We start from the raw sequence: 22,712 nt of genomic DNA on the forward strand, positions 1-22,712 counted from the left end.
TGAACTATGGTTACAGAAGAAGAGATGCTGGGAGAGAAAACATCTAACTGATCAGAATTTAACAAACAAACACTCAAAAGTGTTTGGCAGAAGGAGAGAAGAGAAGAAATACAACGGAGAAGGTTCCCCATCTATGTCCTTGTGACTTAAATATCACAGAGAACTCATCCAGAAGGGGCTTGATCCAAAAAATGGACCATAGCAGCAGAGTTTAGAAGCATGCTTACTCTGGTTAAATCAGGGCTATTTCTAAAAAGGCTGGTCAGAGCTCTCTTTCAGGTTTGCTGCCAATGGACAGAAGCCTGTAGGTACTGGACTCCTGATGAGGCTCACTCCAGTCAGTGCCCACTGTATAACTTCTAATGTATACGCAGACCATGGAAGGAAAGCAAGGTGCAGAACGGATGTACCGAGTCCCGTCGCAATCACTACACGACTATGGGTGCTAGGCTGAATGAGGAGACCTTGCCACAAATCCCACCTTCTCCCTCCCTATCATTACCTATATCCTCCAGATATCCAAGTCAAAAGCTTGTGTGAGTGATGAAGAAAGAGACTAGGAACCCCACTCAAGACCTTCAGAGAGATGGCCCTTTCTGAGTCTGCTAGCTCTTCAAACTATAGAAAGAACATGGGCTTTGACATCAATGCTTTAGGTTTGAAGTGTAACCATCCCATAAGTTAACTGCATGCTCTTGGGCGAGGACTCTCCTCTGTGAAGCCAAAATCCTACCCCTCACTCTGGCAGCTGTTGTGAGGATTAAATGAGACAGTATATGTAAAGCCCCTGCCCCTAGCAGGCTCCTTTTCCATAGCCAGCCTTTCTCATATCCACAGCACACCTGGTCCAGGTGAGTCCAGTCCTCTCTTGGTATGCTATGCTCTTCTACACATAAGAAATAGAGTCATTGGTAATTTTTCAGGTTATCTTTTCAAACATCAAAAAAATAAATAATCCTTGGGAGCTAAACTACAAGGACACAAAGGCCTAAGAATTATATAATGGACTTTGGGGACTCAGGGGGAAGGGTGGGAGGGGGTGAGGGATAAAAGACTACACACACTGGGTACAGTGTACACTGTTCTGGTGACAGGTGCACCAAAATCTCAGTAATCACCACTAAAGAACTTATCCAGGCAACCAAACACCACCTGTTCCCAAAAAACTATTGAAAAAAGTAAAATTTAGAAAATAATAATTAAAAATATATAAATAAATAATCTTATGCTAAACTATTCCAGAGCCAAGAGAAAAGAGAAACTTTTTCTTTTGTAACTGAAAGCTAGCTGAGGTGGAAGCTGCTAGTGGTCCCCAACAATCTGTTCTCCCATTCTTCCACAGTAGCAGAATTTTTGCTGGGCAAATAAAGTATAAAGACTACATTTCTCGGCCTCCTTTGCAGGGAGGTATGGCCAAGGCACTATGTTTTGGCCAACAGATTATAAGCAGAAGCATCATTTGACAGCTTCTGGGATCCTCCTTAAGAGATTTTTAAGTGCCCTTTACCTCCTCTTCTATGTCGCTCCTTCCACCTTGCTCCCTGGAATACAGATCTTGCCATCTGGGATGATGAGGAAAGGGCTATTCCTTAGGGATGGCATCCTCGAAGGAACTCAAGACCCAAGAGTCTACCCACAATACAGTTGCCACACCAACCCAAAGCTGCTGACCTGAAGATGCTGTTTACATGGGAAAAAATAAATATCTATCCTATTATGCCATTTTCTGTCACTTCTAGAAATATGATGTCTAGACCAAAGCCAGACGCATCCTTGTGTAATTACCTCCCATTGAGTGTAGGAATATGACATGCTTCCAACCAATGGAATACGGCAAAGGTGACAAGATATATACGACTATGTGTATGTGATTACACTGCGTAAGACGGTAATATCTGTTTTGCTGAGAAACACTCTCCTTTGCTGGCTCTGAAGAAGCAGGCTGCCATGTTGTGAGCTGCTTATAGAGATAGCCATGTGGCAAGGAACTGAGGGCAGCCTCCCGACAGCAAGAAACTAAGGCCTCTAATCTGACAACCTGCAAAGAACTGAACTCTGCCAACAACCACATCAGTTTAAAAGGAAATGCTTCCCAGTCAAGCACCATATTAGACCCTAGCTGCAGCTGACACCTTGGACTACGGCAATGCAGAGGACCCGACAAAGTCACACTTGGACTCCTGACCTATGGAAAGTGTAATATAATAAAGTGTGCATTGTTTTAAGCCACTAAGTTTGTGATAATTTGCTACACAGCAATAGATAACTAATACAATGACCAAAAACATTTATTTCAGAAATGTAAGGATGATTCACTACTAGATGATATATAAATAAATTCATCAACCTACGGAAGGTATCATATTTAGTGGTAAAATATTAGAATCATTCCCTTTAAAGACAGGAAAAGGATAAGGATGCCTATTAGTATTTCAATAAACACTGTATTAAAGGTGCTAGACATTGCAATAAGAGAAATGGAGGATAAAGATTGAAAAGAAACAAAATTATTTTTATATTGAAATGATACGATTATCTACAAATAACATCCAAGAAAAAATGTAAACTATTAGAACTAATAAGACATCAGCAAGTTTGTTGGCTATAAAGTCATATACCAGCAACAAACAATTATAAAATAAAAACTTAAAAATTGACCTCTTTACAATAACAAATACTATGAGGTAATTAGGCATAACAAAAGAGATTCACTACCTATATGGAAAAAATTATGATGTTTTATTAAAAGATGTGAGACCATCTAACTGGAAAGACATATCATGTTCATGGACAGAAACGCATTTTATAAATATGTTAATTCTCATAAATTAATCTATACATTTACTGCATTCTAGCTTAAATATCCAGTGTTTTGTTGAGCCTCACAGAGTATACCTAAAATCCATATGGAAGAGTAAAGGGCCAAAAATATCCAAGGCAATTTTTAAATTAATAAATAATAGATGTACATATTTTGGGGATACGTGTAATAAATTTTTAATAAATTTAATTTCCGGGATACATGTACAGGACATGCAAGTTTGTTACACAGGTAAACATGGGCCATGGTGGTTTGCTGCACCTATCAGCCTATCACCTAGGTATTAAGCCCTGCATGCATTAACTATTTATCCTGATGCTCTCCCACCTCTTACCCCCCAGCCCACCACCCCAACAGGTTCCAGTATATGTTGTTCCTCTTCCAGTGTCCATGTGTTCTCATTGTTCACCTCCCACTTATAAGGGAGAATATGTGGTGTTTGGTTTTCTGTTTTTGCATTAGTTTGCTGAGGATAATGGCTTCGAGCTCCATTCATTCCTGCAAAGGACATGATCTTGTTCCTTTTTACAGCTGCATATGTACCACATTTTCTTTATCCAGTCTATCACTGATGGGCGTTTGGGTTGATTCCATGTCTTTGCTATTGTGAACATAAGCATGCATGGGATACATGTGCTATTTATTACATTCATATAATTTGTAAATATCAAATCAGTATAATTGGGATATCTATCACCTTAAATATTCATCTTTTTTTTTTTTTGAGACAGAGTTTCACTCTTGTTGCCCAGGCTGGAGTGTAATGGCATGATCTCGGCTCACCACAACCTCTGCCTTCCAGGTTCAAGAAATTCTGCCTCAGCCTCCCAAGTAGCTGGGATTACAGGCATGCACCACCACGCCTGGCTAATTTTGTATTTTTTAGTAGAGACAGGGTTTCTCCATGTTGGTCAGGCTGGTCTCAAACTCCCGACCTCAAGTGATCTGCCCACATTGGCCCCCCAAAGTGCTGGAATTACAGGCATGAGGCACCACACCCCACCTTGTCTTTTCTTTATGCTAGAAATATTCAAAGTACATTCCAGTTATTTTGAAATGTATTATACAACAGATTATTGTAAACTATAGTCACCCTACTGATCTAGCAAACAATGGTGCTACTGCTTCTATCAAACTGTATATTTGTAACTATTAACTAACCTCTCTTAATCTCGTCTTTCTCCCACTTTTCCTAGTTTCTAGTTACCACCAATCTACTCTTTATCTTTATGAGATCCACATTTTTATCTACTATATATAAGTGAGAACATGCGATATTTGTCTTTCTGTACATGGCTTATTTCACTTAACATAATGACCTCCAATTCCATCCATGTTGCTGCATATTAAAGGATTTCTTTTATTGTGTATATGCGCCACATTTTCTTTATCCCTTAATCCACTGATGGGCATTTTGGTTGATTCCATATTTCGGATATTGTGAATAGTGCTGCAATAAACATGAATATGTGGTGATTTCTTTGATATATTGATTTCCTTTCTTTTGGACATACACCCAGCAGAATTGCTGGATTATATGGTAGTGCTAATTTAAGTTTTTTGAGGAAACTTCATATAGTTTTCCAAAGTGGCTGTACTAATTTGCATTCCTACCAACAATGTGCAAAGGTTCCCCTTTCTCTACATCCTCACCAGCATCCATTACTCCCTGTCTCTTTGATAAAAGCCATTTAAACTGGAGTGAGATGATATCTCATTGTGATTTTAATTTGCATTTATCTGATGACTAGTGAAGCTGAGCATCTTTTCATATACCTGTTGGCCATGTGTATGTCTTCTTTTGAGAAATGTCTGTTCAGATCTTTTGCCCATTTTTAATCAGATTTTTTTTGCTATTGAGTTGTTTGAGACCCTTATATTTTCTATTAATCCTTTGTCAGATGGATAGTTTGCAAATTATTTTATTTCATTCTGTGGGTTGTCTCTCCACTTTGGTGGTTGTTTTCTTTGCTGTGAATTTTTTTTCTTTTTTTTTTTTTTTTTTGAGACGGAGTCTCGCCCTGTCGCCAGGCTGGAGTGCAGTGGTGCAATCTCAGCTTACTGCAATCTCCACTTCCTGGGTTCAAGCAATTCTTCTGTCTCAGCCTCCTGAGTAGCTGGGACTAGAGGTGTGTGCCACCACACCCACCTAATTTTTATATTTTTAGGAGAGATGGGGTTTCACCATGTTGGCCAGGATGGTCTCGATCTCTTGACCTTGTGATCCGCCCACCTCGACCTCCCAAAGTGCTGGGATTACAGGTGTGAGCCACCACGCCCAGCCTTTGCAGAAGATTTTTAGCTTGATGTAATCTCTTTTGTCTATTTTTGCTTTGGTTGCCTGTGCTTTTGAGGTCTTACACAAAAACATCTTTGCCCAGAACAATGTCCTGGAGTCTTTCCCCAATCTTTTCTTTTGAGACAATATCTTGCTCTGTCACCATAGCTGGAGTGCAGCAGCACGATCACAGCTCACTATAACCTTGAATTCCAGGGCTCAAGCAATCCTCCTGCCTCACCTTCCTGAGTGGCTGAGACTACAGGACTGCAACACTGTGCCCAGCTAGTTTTATTTTTTACAGAGAAGGGGTCTCACTGTGTTGCCCAGGCTGGTCTCAAACTCCTGGCTTCAAGTGATCCTCCTGTCTTGGGCTCCCCAAATGCTAGAATTACAGGTGTGAGCTGTCGCACCTAGTTTCCAATGTTTATTCTAGTAGTTTCATAATTTCAGGTCTTAGACTTAAGTCTATAATCCATTTTGATTTTATTTTTTTGTATACAATGAGAGATAGAGGTCCAGTTTCATTCTTCTGCATATGGTTACCCGGTTTTCCCAGCACCATTTATTGAAGAGACTGTCCTTTGCCCATTGGATGTTCTTGGTGCCTTTGTTAAAAATGGGTTGGCCGTAAATGTGTGGATTTACATCTGGGTTCTGGGTTCTGTTCCATTGGTCTTTGTGTCTGGGTTTTTTTGTTTGTTTGTTTGTTTTGTTTTTTACCAATGCCATGCTGATTTGGTCACTACAGCTTTGCAGGTGTTTGTTTTGAGACAGAGCGCTCTGTCACCTAGGCTGGAGTGCAGTGACGCAATCTTGGCACACTGCAACCTCCACCTCCAGGTTCAAGCAATTCTTCCAACTCAGCCTCCCGAACAGCTGGGACTACAGGCATGCACCACCATGCCTGGCTAATTTTTGTATTTTTAGCAGAGATGGGGTTTCACCATGTTGGTCAGACTGGTGTTGAACTCCTGACCTCAAGTGATCCACCTGCCTTGGCCTCCCAAACTGCTGGGAATACAGGCATAAGCCACTGTGCCCAGCCAACTTTGTACTATATTTTGAGGTAAGGAAGTGTGGTACTTCCAGCTTTGTTCTTTCTGCTGAGGATTGCTTTGGCTATCTGGGGTCTTTTGTAGTTCCATGTAAATTTTAGAATTGTCTTTTTTATTTCTCTGAAGAATTGCATTGGTATTTTGATAGGGATTGCACTGAATCCGTAAATTGCTTTGGGTAGTATTATCATTTTAACAATATTAATTAGTCCTACCCATGAGCATGGAAACTTTCCATTTTTGTGTGTCCTGTATTAAACTGTTTTTATGCTGCTATAAAGAAATATCTGAGACTGGGTAATTTTTACTTATTTATTTATTTTGAGGCAGGGTCTCACTCTGTTACTCAGGCTGGAGTGTGGTGGTGTGATCACAGCTCACTGTGGCTTCAACCTCCCAGGCTCCAGTGATCCTCCTGAGTAGCTGGGACCACAGGCACGCACCACCACACTCAGCACATTTTTGTATTTTTTGTAGAGATGGGGTTTCGCCATGTTGCCCACACTGGTCTCAAACTCTCAGGTTCAAGTCATCTGCCTGCATCAGCCTCCCAAAGTGCTGGGATTATAAGTGTGAGCCACTGTGTTCAGCTGAGGCTGGGTAATTCATGAAGAAAAGAGGTTTTATTTTGGCTCATAGTACTCTAAGCTGTACAGAAAGCATGGTGTCGGCATCTGATTCTGGTAAGGGCCTCAGGAAGTTTATAATCATGATATAAAGCAAAGCAGGAACAAGTGTCTCACACGGTGACAGTGGGAGAAGGGAGCAGTCCCAGACTTTTAAACAACCAGATCTCATGTGAACTGAGGGAGAACTCACTTATCACCAAGGAAGTGGTGCTAAACCATTCACAAGGGATTTGCCCCCTGTGATCCAATTATCTCCCACCAGGCCCGACCTCTAACACTGGGAATTATCTTTCTTTTTTGTTTTTCCCTCACGAATAAAGTAGGATGCAGAGGATTACCTTTCCTTTTTTTTTTGAGAGAGAGTTTTGCTGTTGTCATCCAGGCTGGAGTGCAATGGCACAATCTCAGCTCACTGCAATCTCCGCCTCCCAGGTTGAAGTGATTCTCCTGCCTCAGCCTCCGGAGTAGCTGGGATTACAAGTACCCACCACCACACCCAGCTAATTTTTGTATTTTCAGTGGAGATGGGGTTTCACTATGTTGGCCAGGCTGGTCTCAAACTCCTGGACTCAGGTGAAATGCCCACCTCAGCCTCCCAAAGTGCTGGGATTACAGGTGTGAGCCACCGTGCCCGGCTGAGGATTACCTTTCAACATGAGATTTGGAGGGGACAAATATCCACACTATATCATGTCCAGGTCAATTTTTTTCCATCAGTGTTTTATAGTTTTCCTTTTATAGATCTTTCACTTCTTTTGTTAAATTGATTCCTAGGTATTCTTCGTAGCTGCTGTAAATGGAAGTGCTTTCTTCTTTTCCAGATTGTTCACTGTTGGCATATAGAAATGCTATTGGCTGGAAACTTTGGCCAAGCCTGTAATCTCAAAGTTTTGGGAGGCCAAGGCACGTTGCCCAGGACGGTCTCAAACTCTTGGCCTCAAGCAATCCTCAAGGAGTTCAAGACCATCCTGGGAAACATAGTGAGACCGTATCTGTGTAAAAAAATGAAAATATTAGCCAGGTGTGGTAGAGCACACCTGCAGTCGTAGCTACTGAGGCGGAGGCAGGAGGATTGTTTCAGCCCTGAGGTTATATAGGGAGCTATGACTGTGCCATTGCACTCCAGTATGGGCAACAGAGACCCTGTCTCTAAAAATAATAATAAAGAATAAATGCTACTGGTTTTTGTATGTTGATTTTATATACTGCCACTTTACTGAAATCGTTTATCAGGTCTAACAGTCTTTTTGGTGGAATCTTTAGGTTTTTCTAAGTAGAAGATCATGTTGTTTGGAAGGCTAAGGTGGGAAGATTGCTTGAACCCAGTAGGTCAAGGCTGCAGTGCACCATGATTGCACCACAGCACTCCAGCCTGGGTGACAGAGTGAGTCTTAGAAAAAGAAAAAAGTGGCCGGGCGCAGTGGCTCACGCCTGTAATCCCAGCACTTTGGGAGGCCTAGGCGGGTGGATCACGAGGTCAGGAGATCGAGCCCATCCTGGCCAACAAGGTGAAACCCTGTCTCTACTAAAAATACAAAAAATTAGCCGGGTGCGGTGGCGGGCGCCTGTAGTCCCAGCTACTTGGGAGGCTGAGGCAGGAGAATGGCTTGAACCCAGGAGGCGGAGCTTGCAGTGAGCAGAGATCGCACCACTGCACTCCGGCCTGGGCGACAGAGGGAGACTCCATCTTAAAAGAAAAAAAAAAAAAAGAAAAAAGTTCACGTTGTCTAAACTGTTTCTTCCTTTCCAATTTGGATGGTCTTTATGTTTCTCTCTTGCCTAATTGCTCTGGCCAGGACTTCCAGCATTCTGTTGAATAAAAGTGATGTAAATAGGCATCTTTGTCTTCTTCCTAATCTTGCAGGAAAAGTTTTCCATTTCTCCCTGTTCAGTACAATGTTAGCTATTGGTCTGTCTTATATGGCCTTTATTATTATTGAGGTATGTCCCTTCTATATCCAGTTTGTTGAGGGTTTTTATCATGAAGGGATGTTAAATTTTATTGACTGTTTTTTCAGCATCCATTGAAATGATTATATGGTTTTTGTTCTTGATACTGTTAATGTGACATATCACATTTATTGATTTGCATATGTTAAACCATCCTTGTATCCCTGACCCAAGGCAGTTTTAAACATGAATAAGGATGAAGGTTTTGTTCTACTTGATGTCAAAACTTATATAAAGCTACAGTAATTAAAATAACATGAGATTGGTGCAAGGATAGAAAAAGAGACCAATGGATCAGAATACAAACCAATACAAACAAGAGAATTCAGTATATAGTAGAGGAACCATTATACTTCACTGGGGAAAAGATAGACTCTTTAGCACATAATGCCAGAACAACTAGTTGGCCACATGATAAAAACTAAAATTAAATCGATATCTCACAGCATACATAAAAATAAATATTAAAATAAAAACCCGTCAAAACTTTATACTCTCAGAAGATAATATAGGCAAATATCTCTATACCTCAAGGAGAGATTTCTTAAAACACACAGAGCATAAACTTCAAGAAAAAGATGGATAATTCTGACTTTCTAAAAATACTTTAAAATGTCTGTAACAAAAGCAACATAAGCAATGTGAAATGACCCACCACACACAAGAATATATTTGCTATGCATATAACTGACGAAAGACAGTATCCAGACTATACATAATTCATGAAAATATATATAAAATATATAATTACCCAGATTATATATATAATATATAAATGCCAACTAAAACATAAACAAAAGACTCTATGGGAAAAAATAGGCAAAAGACATTAAGAGGCAATTAAAAAAGATGGCTGTATTGAAAACACACAAAAACATACGTAATCCAAACCAAAAAATCTCAGAGCAATCTGTATAGTATAATTCCAATTCTGTGTGTGTGGTGGGGGGGAACTACTCAATTTATATAGTAGTCAGGAAAGAGTCAATTCGAAAGAAGAATGAGATACTATACCATACCCATCAAATAGGCAAAAAATAGAAACTCTTAATACAAAACATTGACAAGGATATGGAGAAACAGGAACCATCAAACACAGTATGAGTTTTTTGAAACATAGTGGTTTATTTCCACTAGCAACCACTTTGGAAAACAATTTGGCATTATCTAGTGGTATGGAAAATGCATATGACCTAGTAATTCTACTTTAAGGCATATATCCTAGGGACATACTTGCATATGTACCCGAGGAGTCATGCACAAGGATACTCATTGCAACATTGTGTGTAATAGCAAAAAATTGGCATCAATCTAAATGTTCCTTAACAAAGGTTTTCAAATAGTGGGATGCTAAACTGAAGCTGTACACGGAGCTACATGTAACAACATAGAAAACTACTAAACCAGTTTATGTGTGTGTGTATGTGGTAGGGGGGATACAATGAAGATAGATACATATGACAAACTATAAAGAATAGATACTGCTGGGCGCAGTGGCTCACACCTGTAATCCCAGAACTTTGGGAGGCCAAGGCGGGTGGAGCAAGAGGTCAGGAGTTTGAGACCAGCCTGACCAACATAGTGAAACCCCGTCACTACTAAAAATACAAAAATTAGCTGGGCGTGGTGGCGGGTGCCTATAGTCCCAGCTACTTGGGAGGCTGAGGCAGGAGAATGGTGTGAACCCGGGAGGCGGACGTTGCAGTGAGCCAAGCTGCGCCACTGCACTCCAGCCTGGGTGACGGAGTGAGACTACGTCTAAAAAAAAAAAAAAAGAATAGATACAATACGCCAGGAGTGATGGCTCACGGCTGTAATCCTAGGACTTTAGTAGGCTAAGGCAGGCCTATCGCTTGAGCTCAGGAGTTTGAGACCAGCCTGGGCAACATGGTGAAACCGTCTCTACAAAAAATATAAAAATTACCCAGGTGTAGTGGCATTCACCTGTAGTCCCAGCTACCTGGGGGACTGGGGCAAGAGGATTGCTTGAACCCAGGAGGTCGGGCTGCAGCGAACCGAGATCATGCCACTGCATTCCAGCCTGGGTAACAAAAGTGAGAACGTGTCTCAAAAAAAAAAAATTAAAAAATAGATCTGATACACACCAAATTCAGAACAGTGGTTACCTCTGGGGGAGAACAAAGGGAAATATAAAGGATTACGAAAGGGTCATCAACCATATCTAATATCTTATTTCTTTAAAAAATCTGAAGCAAATATAGCAAATTTTAGTTTATTAAATATGGGTAGTGAGCATAAGATTTTCTGAACTCCTCTTTGAAATATTTCATATTTTTGAAATAATATGAAGAAAAAATAAATACTCATTGCAGAAAAGGCTTTACTAAGTATCTCATACAAAAATAGAAACCATGAAATAAGTATCCATTTTCTCTAAATAAACATTTTAAACTTCCATATAGAAAAGTATCATAAATAAGGATGAAAGAGAAATACAAATTTGGGAAAATATTTACAAAACAAAAGATTAATCCCCGAAACATAAAGAGCTCTATTGCTTTCAACAATGTCCTAGGGCACAAATTGCTCCACAAATGTATCAAATCAACTTTGCCCCCTTTGAAGGAATAGTTGCTGAGGTCCCTGTCTGATATTTCTTCTGATCCTACGAGGGCTCCTTCCAACTGGCTTACTCCCTGGTTCCCTCCTGCGAACTAGCCCACGTATAGTTTGATTCTGACGCTATATCCATGAATCTCCTCCCAGTTTCATTTCACCACAACCTCCACAGTTCTTGAAAGTGTCCTTAGGTTCGAACTTCTGCATGCTCTGTTGCAAATGCAGTCAGTTCCTTTGGGAAGAGATTAGGAGCTATCTGTTTTATGCTGCTTCTCCCTCAGGCAAAATCTCTGAGTTAGGACCCTGGAGCTAGAGGTGGAAACAATAACAAGGTTCTGAGTGCTCAGTGAGTTGGGGGACAGCAGCCTAAGGCCCTTCGTCACATGGAACCACCATCTCAGGAGCTGAGGAAAGGCAATTAGGACTCCAGTATTCTCTGTGTGCCATAGCCAAGATGCAAGATACAGCTTCCATTCTACAAGCAGGAGATGAGCTGAAGAAGGGACTCTCCCACCCCTCAACTCCCGAACTCTCAAGTGCAGTTGCCTGGGACTTGGCCTTAGCCACAGGTAGCAAGGGGCAGGAGAGAAGGGTTAACAGTCTGCTCCTTCTGGGAAGCAAGCCCTTGGACTTGGGGGAAAGGGAGCTCTGGGTGCTTGGCTGCAACAGTTTGGAATGGCGTCTCCACTTCACCAAGCTGGAAGCAGGGAGTGAGGGAGACGTCTTATGTGAGATAACACAGACTCCCACCTTTCACACCAAATTTCATAGATTTCCTTGAGCAGATGTTTCTTTATTTACTATTTGCCCTTGGGACTATTCCCAAAGACTAATTTTTAAATAACGTACACAAGTTTTACTAGGAGTGGGTCAACAAAGCTCCTCACACTGTCATGACAGAAGATGATGTCTCCTGTATCATTTAAATATTTTATGATGAGCATGTATATTCTCTGCAAAACCGAGGAGGACATTAAAAATAAAAACAGAGAAAGAGAGAGAAACTGAAAGCTGGTAGGAGGTAAGAAAGTAAGAACTTCTGGAACAGTAAGAGAAGCCCATGCTGGCTGGTGGCCTCCTTGCCAGTCTCTGTAGTTCCACTCTTCTCTTTGCTTCAATAGATGAATTATACTCTTTCTAATAACCTCAGCCCATGAACAGGCCCTTAATGAGAAAACAGGCAGACCTGAAATAACTCCAACTTTGGGAAGCACAGTGGATTTTTCCTTGAATCCAGATGTCTAACGGGATGTGAGTGGAACACCAAGAGAGGAATGTTGTAGGCAATGGAACCACGGTGGAAACTGCTGTGGAGAACTGATGAAAATTATATCAGACAAAGCCTAGTGTCAGGCCAAGCAACTAGGCTAAGAATACCAAAAGCACTGTCTTCCCTCTTTCCCCACTCCTGGTACTTTGCAGCTAATCTGTCTCCATTATTATTCGCCTGCTTTAATTTTTAATTATTAGTTTTTGAGATAGGGTCTTGTTATGTTTCCCAGGCTGGTCTTGAATTCCTGGCCTCAAGCGATCCTTCCACCTCAGCCTCCCGAAGTGCTGAGATTACAGGTGTGAGCCACTGTACCTGGCCTCTGTTTTTATAACCCAGTCTTTCTGTGGTTTCACTATGTTACCAGAAATGGATTTCTTCTGAATCACTGTGCATGGGATTCAGTGGATTTCCTGAATCAGAATTCATGTCTTTCATCAAGGTAAAGAGGTTTGGAAAAGTATCAGCCAAACCTCTTTAAATATAGCCTATCTCATACATATTCTGTTTATTCTTCTGAAACTCATGTGAGACCTTTATATTCAAATCTTCACATCTCTTAACCTCTTTTTCATTTTTCTGTCTGTGCTGCACTTTAGGTAATTTCTTCGATTCTATACTCTAGTTTACTTAATTACTCTTCAGCTGTGTCTGACCAGCTATTTACCTTGTCTACTGAATTCCTAACTGCAATTAGATTTTCAACTTCAAGAAGTTCTATTTGTGAATCAACCTAACTGTCCATTAATGAATGAATAAAGAAAATGTGATATACATACACAATGGAATATTATTCAGCCAGAAAAAAAATAAAGAAAAACTGCCATTTGTGACAACACAAATGAAACTAGAGGACATTATGTTAAGTGACGTAAGCCAGGCACAGAAAGACAAGTATTGCATAATCTCGTGCATACGTGGAATCTAAAAAAGTTTATCTCATAAAAGTAGAGTAGAATGGTAGTTACCAAGGGCTGAGGTAAAAGATAGGATGTCGGGCCAGGTTGCCGGGGCAGGGGAGTATTGAGATGTTGGTCAAAGGATATGAAATTTCAGATGGACAGGAGGATTAAGTCCAAGAGATCTATCATATAGCATGGTGCCTGTAGTTAATAACAATACACTGTATTCCTGAAAAATGCTGAGGCAGGGATGTTAAGTGCTCTCATCACAAAAATGATAACTTATGTGAGCAAGATCAGTCATTCCAGAATGTATATATATTTTGAAATATCATGTTTTACAAAATAAATACATATAATTTTATCTGCCAAGTAAAAATTTTTTTTTAATTTAAAAGAAGTTCTAGTTGCGTCATTTTCAAATCTGTCCATTGTCACTTTTGATAGCCTATTTTTTTTGCCCATACTTTTGATAAAATCTTATTTAAGCATATTAATTATTTTATATTCTGTTTTCTGTGATTTTACTACCTATAATTTTTTTAATTTTTATTTATTTTAAAAAATTATTAATAGAGACAGGTTCTCACTTTGTTGCCCAGGCTGGTCTCAAGCTCCTGGCTTCAAGTGATCCTCCTGCCTCAGCATCCCAAAGTGCTGTGATTACAAGTGTGAGCCACTGCACCCCATCTAGCTATGGTTTTAAAAGTCTGATTATTTGTTTCTGCTGTCTTTCACTCACAGTGCCTTATTTTTTATGTGCTTTGTGATATTTTGGTTGTGAGCTCATGATTATTGGAAGATTTTTGTTTGTGGGGATGTTCTGAGGCCTGGATGTAAGTTCCTCCAAAGAGGATTTGTTTCTGCATCTACCAGTAACCTGGAAATTCTGCCAATTTCAAACTACATTTTAAAAAAACCTTTTTCCCATGGAAATTTTCATGTATATACTAAAATACAGAGAATGGTATAATAATCCCCATGGACTCTTCACTCAGCTTTCAAAATTATGAAGTCATAGCTAGCACTATTTTATCTATACCCCGACTCAGCCACCTACCCACCTCCTCAGATCTCAAAATAAAGCATAATGGAGACATCCTATCTTTGGTTTTTGTTGTTGTTTTCTGAGATGGAGTCTCGCTCTGTCGCCCAGGCTACAGTGCAGTGGCATGATCACGGCTCACTGCAGCCTCAACCTCCCATGCTCAGGCAATCCTCCCACCTCAGCCTTCTGAGTAGCTGCGACCACAGAAACATACCACCAGACCCAGCTAAATTAAAATATTTCTTTGTAGAGACGGGGTCTCCTTATGTTGCCCAGGCTGGTCTTGAACTCCTGGGCTCAAGCAATCCTTTCACTTTGGCCTCCCAAAGTGCTTTGATTATCTATGACCATGCTACCCTGAATGTGCCTGATCTCATCTGATCTTGGAAGCTAAGCAAGGTTGGGCCTGGTTAGTACTTGGATGGGAGACCAAAGTGCTGGCATTACAGGCACGAGCCACTGTACCTGGCCCGACATCCTATCTTTTACCCATAAATTTTTCAGCATACTTCTTCTCTAAAAAGGCTCTTTTTTACAAAAACAAAACAATACCATTTTCACACCAAAAATTTAATATTATCCTTAATATTATCAAATATCAAGTAATTGTTTAAATGTTCCCAATTATGTCATGATTTTTTCTTTTTTCTTTTTTTTGCAGATTGCTGATTTGGTCAAGATCTAAACATATCGTAGAGCTCCAGCATGGTGGCTCACGCCTGTAATACAAACACTTTGGAAGGCCAAGGTGGGAGAATCACTCAAGCCCAGGAGTTTGAGATCAACCTGGGCAACAAAGTAAGACCCTGTCTCTACAAAACAATAAAAAATAAAAGCTAGCCAGGCATGGAGCATATGCCTGTGGTCTCAGCTAGATGGGAGGCTAAGGCAGGAGACTGAGTCTGCAGTGAGCCGTGTTTGCACCACTGCACTCTAGGCTTGGGTGATACAGCAAGATCTGTCTCAAAAAATAAAACAAAAAATACATACATTGTAACTATAATTGGCTGATATTCATCTTAAATATCTTTTAATTTATGGGTTTCATCTCATCTCTTTATTTTTTTCTCTTGTATCTTATTTTGTGAAAAAGCCAGTAATTTGCCTGCTCTACGGTTTTCCACAGTCTGGTCTTTGCTGATTGCAAATCTATTATATCACTGAACCTATCACCTGTGCCCAATATTTCCCTTAAATTGGACGTCAGATCTAGAAGTATGTTCAAATTCAGATTAGATTTTCTATCAACATCGCTTCCTATGTGGTGTTTATACTGTTTTCAGAAGGCATGTCAGACTCAGTTTCCTTAGGAAACAGACTGAAGATCTGCAGGCATTTTTCTCCCTTCCACTCAAAGCCAATTTGCCTTAATAATTCCTTTTGAGTGGAAGATTTTCATTTTTCTAATTATTTCATGGCCCCTAAGCTTTGTCTCTTGTCCCCTAAATTATGATTCCTGTTGAAACCAAGAGCTCACAGCCACTAGGGAATAGCAAATGTTCCTAGGTCAGCTGTCAGGTTCAGTGTTTTGTGTCTGTTAGGATTTGAGTTTTCCATTATATTTGCTTTAGAATTTCTCTCACTTTCTTACAGGGCTACCACATAAAGAATATGACATTATTAAATTCGCCTGCAGTTACACAGAGCAGTGGCTCTACAGTTTCTTGTTGGCTGAATTAAGCATTTAAAGAAATGTTTAAGTATTTAATACAACATCTTCAGGTATTTGAACTAAGAGAGTTTCTTGGGAAACGTGCCATTTGATAGACTGAGAAGTCTCCCAGTGCTGTTTTGCTTTGTTTCATCACTCACTATTTAAATGTTAATTACAAAAATAATACATACTCACTGGAAGAAAAATCAAACAAACTCGAAGCACAGAAAAATTTTAAAGCCTCCTTGCTCTTGGTGGCTTTCTTTCTCCCACCAATTTTTGGTGACTTCAATTTTTGTGTTAGACCATTTATGTTCAAAGCATCCACGTGAAACTTACCCTCTATAAGGTGCTGTGAGCACCACAGAATTGAATACCAGTTCCCATGCTCAAGAAGCCTTCAGTCTTGTTGGGGAGATAGATGAAAGAACTGGCTTACAACAGAGAAGTAGATGTATTAAAGAGTCAGTTTTCCCAGCACTCTGGGAGGCCGAGGCAGGTGGATCACCTGAGGTTGGGAGTTCGAGACCAGCCTGACCAACATGGAGAAACCCCATCTCTACTAAAAATACAAAATTAGCCGGGTGTGGTGGCACACACCTGTAACCCAGCTACTCAGGAGGCTGAGGCAGGAAAATTACTTGAACCCAGGAGGCAGAAGCTGCAGTGAGCCAAGATCGCGTCATTGCACTCAAGCCTGGGCAACAAGAGTGAAACTTCGTCTCAAAAAAAAAAAAAAAAAAAAGAGTCAGTTTAGGAGGCCAACAACAAATGCTAATAAAGATGACGATAAAACAAAGAACTTTGTGTGCTGAGGGTTATGTAGGGAAGAAATTAAGAAGGGGATATTAGTGAAAAAATCTGAAGACAGCCACATAGAGGATGTGGAGAAGGCAGAGGTACATCGCAAAGACAAATTCAAGCGAAATGCTAAAGGGACAAGTTCATTAAGCAAAGTGGTGCCTCCCTCCCCAGAATGAAGGCTTAGTTTCTGCAGTACTCAGGATAGCTGGTCAGAGTCAGAGGTCATTTTCCATTTGTCATTATTTGCCATTTGAAAAAAGTAATGAGACTTTGAATGTAGCTTAAGAGAGCTATGACTATCCAATTTCCTAGACCAATCTCAGTTAATATGCTAATCAGTTTATCAGATGCAAAAGGCTTGAGCACCTCTCCTGTCACTATAAGAGTGTAGAAAAATGAGCTACTAGAGACAAGAGGTCAGACAAGTCCTAGGGGTCACATTTGAACTTTTATTCAAACATTGGCATCTCCAGTGTATGACCTCATCCCAATCTCCAACCTTCTATTTTCTGGGCCTTCAGCCAGTGGGGCTATACACTCATTTCCATGGCCTTAGATTTTAAAGGGTCAAGGTGCGGTATCTGAATCATCCATGATTACATCATTAATAATAAAAACAGCACTGTCCACTCAGCCTCCAACGTTCTCTGAAAAACAATTCATGTCCAAGGTATCAATGTATTCCTTTGTTTTTCATGTATTCATTCAACAATTATTTCCTAAGCATCCACCCAATACTAGGTCCTATGCTATATATTAGAGAGACAGCAGGATAAAGATAGAAAAGGGATCTTATCCCCTAAGTACTATCTAATAAGGGAGATTAACAGTAAACAGGTAACCAACCGAATATATAACTGCAAATTGAGATGAATGCTATGAAGACCAAGAGGATTTTTTTTTTTCATTTAAAAGATCTGAGAGGGATTTTGGAAATATCCAAATGAATTCATATCAATATGAATATATGTTCAGTTGCAAGTAATGGAATCATGATTAACACTGATCTTAAAAAACAAAGACATTTCATTACCTCTCATAAGAAAAATCTGGAAGTAGATGGTTCCAAAATCATGAAAGTGGCTAAACTACATCATAAATAACCCAGTTTCCTCCTCCTGTCTTTCCGCTCTATTATCCTCCTCAGCATGTTGGCTTTTTGTTCTTGTGCTTCTCACCTCACTGGTCCAAGACAGCTGCTGCAGCTCCAAGACAGCTGCAGTCAAGGCAGGAAGAAGTGGGTAGGGTCTCCTTACTATCTTATTATAAGAACAAAATCCTTCCCAGAGGCTTCCAAGCAAACATCTCTTTATGTCTCATTGGTCAGAACTGGGCCACATGGCCATCTCTAAACTAATATACATCCATAGAGAATGGTATTTCCATGCTTGCTTTAGACCATTCATAGCTCATTTCCTAGAACTGGGGAAAAGAATCTTCTGCCTGAACATGTTGCTGCCCTCACATTATCGAGGTTCCTTAGTAGATGAAAAAGGGGGAGGCCAGGCACAGTGATGCACACCTGTAATCCCAGCCACTCAGAAAGCTGGGGCAAGAAGACTGCTTGAGCCCAGGAGTTCAAGCTGTAGTACGCTATGATCACACCTGTGAAGAGCCCCTGCACTCCAGCCTGGGCAACACAATGAGACCGCATCTCTAAAAAATAACCTTAAAAACCAGAAAAATGGGGAATGATTGTCTAGTAGACAACAATAGTAGAAATTAAAATCCACAGGACTTGTTCACCAAGTTAATGAGAAAGTGAAGAAGGAAGTAGACTCAAATATCACTCAAAAGTTTCAAGCTTGGAGAACTACAATAATCACAATGCCAAGAACAGATAAAAAGAGAATGTGGGAGGAAAAATCTAGTTTGTGAAACAATAATGAGTTCCACTTTCTTGAGTTTGAGGTGCAATGAGACAGTGTGGTAGAAATGTAGAAGACCACAGGAGAAAGGCTGGACTTAAATGTAGACACTAGAGTCATCCACAGTGAGGTTGGATTCGAAACCACAGGAATAGATAGTACCATTATGGGAGAAAATGAAAAGAGAGAAGGAGGACAAGGCTGGAGGAATCTTTGTGAATAGCTACAATTATTGATAGAAGATAGTAAGATGATGATGTTGTCAAAAAAGGAAAAGGGGAGTGAGTGATTAATTACAGTCATCTCCAAACCAAAGGACTATAATGACATGGCAGCCAAGAGGTAAAGTTCCCTAAGGAAAGTGGCAGCCAACAGTTTGACTACCACAAAGATGCCAATGATGACAAAGTACTCTTGAAAAATTTCAGGGATGGTATGGACAGAAACCAGATTGTAGTAATAGTAGTTTCAAGTACATTAATTTAATGCTCATGTGCACTCATTTGTATTCCTTTCTGTCTATTCTTTTTTTTTTTTTTTTTCCCCCTGACAGGGCCTCACTCTGTCACCTAGGCTGGAGTGCAATGGTATGATCATGGCTCACTGCAGCCTTGACTTTCCAAGTTCAAGCAATCCTCCCACCTCAGCCTCCCGAGTAGCACAGCTGGGACCACAGGCACATGCTACCATGCCCAGCTAATTTTTGTATTTTTTGTAGAGACAGGGTTTCACCATGTTGCCCAGGTTGGTCTTAAACCCTGGCTCAAGCAATCCACCTGCCGTGGCCTCCCAAAGTGCTGGGATTATGGGCGTAAGCCATTGCACCCAGGTCCAAAGAGTTAAAATTAATTGGTAAACCCTCAGCAGGAAGAGCACAACTGAGGAAATTAAGAGAGCCAACAAAGCATGAGGTGAGAGGGGACAAGGGTGGGAGAGGGGGACAAGTTCATTTTATAAAGGGATATATATAACCCAAAATCTGCCAAGGAGGTTCCAAGGATGATGCCAAGGACAAAGGGGGAAGAACAGAATCCTGTTCTGGGGATCCATTGTAAGAGTACATAATCTCACCATGACTAATGGCACATGTACATCCTTTTTTGTACTAGGTTCAGTTCCATGACATCCTGCAAACTGTGGAAAGTTCAAAAGTACTGCAAACATGAATGCTTATAAGCTCATGTCATTGCATAGTAATTCATACATGTGCAGATGAGAACATGGGTTATTAAAGAAGGATACAGGACTCCAAAGGTGACTGAGGCAGGGGCATGAGAACAGCAAAGTCAGTGTTACATGGGGCAGGCATACTAGTTACTTGATAGTTTAACTCCTGACAGTTATGAGGTGAAGGAGATACATAGGGAGCTAAGAGGAAAACAAAAGCAGGCGGCCAGTTTGCTAAGAACCAAAACCAGATTACAGAAGGCTGCCTGGCCTCTGAAATTCACAAAGCCTTTTTGAGACTCCCCTTATACAGAAACACAAATGACTTGTCTGGAACTCCACGTCAGACTGCAGACAGACACACACAAGTGCCATCATGAGATTAAATCAGGTCGCAGAAAGGCCAATGAAAGTATTTACTTGAAGAAGGAGAAAGCAGGTTTGAGACAAAAGAAAAACTATTAAAAGACGAAGCTACTAAAAGCATCAGTACCCCTACCCCTGCATATCTTTTTATGTAAGAGCTTGACCTGCCTTATATGTGGGCAAAAACAGGAAAATGAACATGTGTGACCCATATATAACTGTGAATAATATTGAAATAAACTTTATTTCAGTGGCCATGTAACATTTAGTAGTCATGTCAATTACATTTACATGTACTCTCTCTTCTTGATCTTGGAATAACTGCTTCATGTTTAACACCAGGAAATAGAACTCTTTATTCACACAAATGTATATCAAAACCTTATTAAGCAATTAACCCAAGCAGGCAAATAAATGCCCTCAACGAAGCAGCAGGATTAGCAACGAGAGACCAGACGCAGTGGCTCATGCCTGTAAGCCCAGCACTTTGGGAGGCCAACATGGACAGATTACTTGAGCCCGGGAGACTGGCCTGGACAACATGGTGAAACCTTGTCTCTACAAAAATTATAAAAATTAGCCAGGTGTGGTGCCGCGTACCTGTAGTCCCAGCTACAGAGGTGGCTGAGGTGGAAGGATCACCTGAGCCCAGGAGGCGGAGGTTGCAGTGAACCGAGATCGGGCCACTGTACTCCAGCCTGAGTGAAACAATGAGACCCTGACTCAAAAAAAAAAAAAAAAAAAAAAAAGAGTAGCACCAAGAGATACATGGTAGAATATAAGCATCTGAACAGAAGAGAAAATGAGGAGGATAAAGGTTTTTATTGCAGAAAGAAAAGAAATAAGAATTACTATAGCAGAAACTCATAGTATAAAGGACACATCCTGATGAGGGGGATGATATTGATACCACCTTGTCATTGACAGGTGCTTTACAACCATTTTCACAGGTCATTGTATATTATTTGATACTCACTCAACTTTATGAAATGCAGAGAACACCTATTATTGTTCCCTGTTAACGAAAGAAAAAGGTGAGGCTTAGAAAGGTTGTCCAGGGCACACAGATAGGAAATGGTAGAAACTAAACTTGAAACTAGATTGACTCTAGGTCCAGTGGTCTGCCTAATCCTCCTAAATACCCAAACATCTGGACTGACTGAGCAGTATTCATGCCCATCAGCAGAAAACGAGAAAGAATATCTTCTAGATACTATCCCCAGCGCTGGGACTCCATGATTCCAGAGTGCTCACTATCCCCTGAACACCCTCTTGATAAAGAGCAAGCTCATCCCATCACTGTTTTGTGTATTTGTGCACATGTGTGGCAGGTGTATACACACCTGTATACTAGAAGCGGTTAGAGAGGTGCAGAGCCAATACTTAAGACATGAAGAGTAAATGATGAATATCAGACTAGAGTACTGAAACCTACCTCTCCGTGTAGAAATATCCTTACCTTGCATCAAGTTCCTCTTTGCAGAAAACATTGACATTTTCATGGTGTTTGGGAGCCTGCTGTTGGCTTCCAAAAGCTCTGGCGCCATACCATGCTGTCACGGTAACAGCCCTCCAGTAAGCCATCAAAAACCCAGCTAGAACATTTTGAATACAGCAGTTTGCTTGCCACCAAAACACTAAATTGCAATATTTTATATTTATCTCTATTTAAATTTTAGTTGAAGCTGCATAAATGTTAACATGGTCTTAAGCTAATACAATCACAGAAAAGTCTTAATAACACCACACTTTGGCACAGCCCCTGGGTGAGTTACAGGTCCGCAAAGCAGGCCCAACGCATGTTTCTCAAGTCACTTAATTAGTCCCCTTTAACTAGGATGTGACATGAAAATGCTACACAGTTTCCCCCAAGAAATGTATTTCCAGAAGCAATGGCAAGGGACGTATAGGATAATTTGTTCATATTAAAAGTAGAATAAAAGTACTCGGGAGTAAGGCAAAGATTTCCAAAAAGGGTCTGGAGATAGGTTAATAATGTTGGATTTAGTTCCTTTCTGGCCTGAGAAGTAAAAAGTGAGCTTTAGTAAGTTCTCAAGCCTCTAAAGCCTTATAAGGCTAAGACCCTGAATTTCCTGGACTTCCTCATGACTGAAACCGCAGATACTGACGTCAAATATGCAGATTTTCCATCTTTCCAGTGGCTGCACAGGAGGAGATTTCCCTGGGCTTCCTGGGAGACTTTGGCTCTGAGAGGTGAGACTAAGGGAGGTGGAGTTGCCCTGGAGGCCAGAGCCTTGACTGTCAACACCACCAACACAGGGAGCCAGGGCTTGAAGATCCAGGCAGAGTGGTGATA

At 40.6% G+C, this 22,712-nt stretch overlaps 1 protein-coding gene across 4 annotated transcripts in view; it reads right to left on the bottom strand.

Moving 5' to 3' along the window:
• SIL1 (SIL1 nucleotide exchange factor) overlaps positions 1-22,712 on the bottom strand; it is a 234,978-nt gene that overhangs the window by 44,655 nt on the left and 167,611 nt on the right. The gene's annotated exons all lie outside the window — the stretch shown is intronic.

The sequence above is a fragment of the Pongo pygmaeus genome, chromosome 4 (genome assembly GCF_028885625.2).
Source record: "Pongo pygmaeus isolate AG05252 chromosome 4, NHGRI_mPonPyg2-v2.0_pri, whole genome shotgun sequence".
Lineage (NCBI taxonomy): Eukaryota > Metazoa > Chordata > Mammalia > Primates > Hominidae > Pongo > Pongo pygmaeus.